Source organism: Triticum urartu, chromosome 6A (assembly GCF_056163025.1).
Source record: "Triticum urartu cultivar PI428250 chromosome 6A, HENAU_Tu73, whole genome shotgun sequence".
NCBI lineage: Eukaryota > Viridiplantae > Streptophyta > Magnoliopsida > Poales > Poaceae > Triticum > Triticum urartu.
The window spans coordinates 320007265-320010014 of record NC_141878.1 but is presented as its reverse complement, the minus strand read 5'-3'; positions in this window follow the sequence as shown (position 1 = coordinate 320010014).

Here is a 2750-nt window from a genome sequence, read left to right as displayed (position 1 = left end):
TTGCATAAAGTGTAAACAAATAGTTTGATTGACATCTTTTGACCCATTTTAATAACAATGTTCATCAGTTTCCTCAGTTGATGTTGGTTCATGAATATCTCATTGCCCCAGACGCAGAAAGGGTCGAAGTGTGGATCTTTGGCAATGACATATGTCCCTAAAAGTACCAAGTTAATATTAGAAGCTAAACAACAATTGCAAAATGATGTAGTATAACACTCCCTCCATCCCATTATATAAGATCTTATTACATGTATATCTAGACATCATCAAAACATTAAGGTAACACTCTTCCTTGTTGCTATGTAGCCTCAGATATATATTCAGTGAAATGCCCGATTCAATGATTAATCCCTTATTAGCCCCCAGGCTATATGGTACCAGCTACTGATATCCTGAATAATGAGTATATATAAGCAATGCGATGAAAGTAACCTAGTTGGAACACATCAGTGTCGGCGTTCTGGGAACGGTGGTACCCAGACTTGACTGCCTGCGGCCCACGGCATGGCTCACCGACAGCCTGGTACGGCCCAGCTTCGGCATCAACAACTCAAGACCCTCGCGAGGGGCCAAGCCTCGCGAGGCAGACGACACCAAGACCTCCACGAGGATCAACCACCTCAGGCTGGCTCCCGAGGAGCAGAGATTTCTATGCAAGCCTCACCTCACGAGGTAAAGATGACGAACAAGGCCAGGCGGGCGCCAGCGGGCGTAGTGTACCATTTTCCTCTTTGGTTCTAAGGAAGCAAGCACAGACGCAGAGTCCTGAGGAATCAGCCAAAGGTTTCCATTCCCGTGCAACAAGACCAAGACCGCCAGGACGGCAAGACAGAGGTCATCGTCAAGCCCACCACGGCGTCACGACCAGAGGCTTTTGCAGGTGAAGACTACTTTTTCCAGGATAGCATATACTAGTTGTCCCCCTTCAAATTTAGCCCTTGTGGGATCCCTTCCCGCCTTCATTTGGGAAAAGGACCAAGGCCACTATAAATAGGACCTAGCCACCACCTTAGAGGGAGAGGAGCCATTCCACCCTGACCAGATCACCAGCTCACTTGAGCTCAAGAACACTCCTCCTCCTAAGGTTTTTCTCCCACTGTACTAGTTCATCCTCGGCCCCAAGAGGCCAATCCACCACAAAGCAGTAGTAGGGTTTTACACCGCAAGGTGACTCAAACCTGGGTAAACTGTCGTATCTCCTTTTCCTTTGAGCTCGTCAAGCTAGGCTGTGAGATTGGTGAGTAGGCAGGCTGGGGAGGTTGAGTTCTTCGCATGCACCGCAGAGTTCGAACCTCTCAACGGTCTGCGGAACCCGAAATCTGACATTTGGCACGCAAGTTAAGCGTTCGTCTGAGCCTCTCTTCCTCCGGTCGATCCTCCTCCACCCTACGGTGCTAATGGCTGGCGCTCCGAGGGCTCATATTGAGCACTGGGTTGTTCGGCCTGCCCGAGCAGACCCGTCCACGCAAGAAGATATCCACTCCGCGCTTCTCGTGGCGCGCACGCCGCCCAATGCCATTGGGCATGGGCAGGGTGGGCCACCGTCGGCCGCCCTCGCCCCACACCGTAACCGTGGCACCACGCGGTCCTTGAGCTACGTCATGGCAACACTACCGCACACTCGTTGGGAGAAGGCGAACATGCGAGCCGCGCTCATCATAGCGCGGGAGCTGCTGCGTTGCAGGTTGGCGGAGGGCGGCCGCGATGCCCTGCTAGAGCGGGTCGTGGAGCTACTTGATGCCTCCTGCAGGGGTGCGACACCCTTCTGCACCCTACCTACGTTGCAGACTGCGGCGGGGGCGCATGCCGGCACTTGCCGTGCCCGCGCTCCTCCTCCTAAAGCACATAGGGGACCTAGTGGCACCAACCCGGCACGCGGCGCCGCTCGTCCTACCCTGACTGTGCTACCTCCAGGCGAGACAAGCTCGGGTGGCCCCACTTGGGGCCACGCCAGGACGGCACCCTGTGGCCATCAGAACCCGGTGCCGAGCCTGGTGGCCAACGACGCGGGGCATCGAAGCGGCGACTTCAGACGCCTACGTACCGCCCATGATGGACCTGCTGTACACATCAAGCGAAGGCCCGAGCACGTTTCCCTCACCCGGCTGGGTATTGGGGGCACACGAAGCCGAGATTCTTTGCGAGCTGCTCCAGTGCTTCACCGACGCCTTCAACAACAATAGCTGCTAGGTACAGCTGATATCTCAGGAGCACCATTACGCAAACCAAGGACTGCAAGTAAACCAGGCCGCAGCAGCAACTAGGGACCCCCGGGTGATGGCCCCGCCACAGGCGGATAGAGGACACTGGGGGCCGCACGGGGGGAGCCCGGGGCCAGGGCCTCTGTGACGCCCCAAGACCGAGGCTCTAGAAGACTTCCATATTTTCGTGACCTTCGTGTGTTTCATTTGTGCTTGCTCTATTTATTTTTACGTTGCATCATGTCATCATGCCATCATGTCATTTAATTTTGTAAACTCAACTGAATAAATTGCATGGATCTTCGGTCCATTTAAACCGAGGGAATTCACATGGTGATTCTCTTTACAACATATCCTCCCAATATTAGGGAGCTATAATAAATATTCCATTCTTTCGGAATTAACCATAACACACTTGCAAATATTCCTCATGCCTTTTCTACTTCGAGTTTAACCTTAAAATCATGTCCGCAATTATTATCACTTTTATCGAGGTTCCTCCAATAATCCTCATCATTTTTTGGGCTCTTCTAAATATTGTCCTAG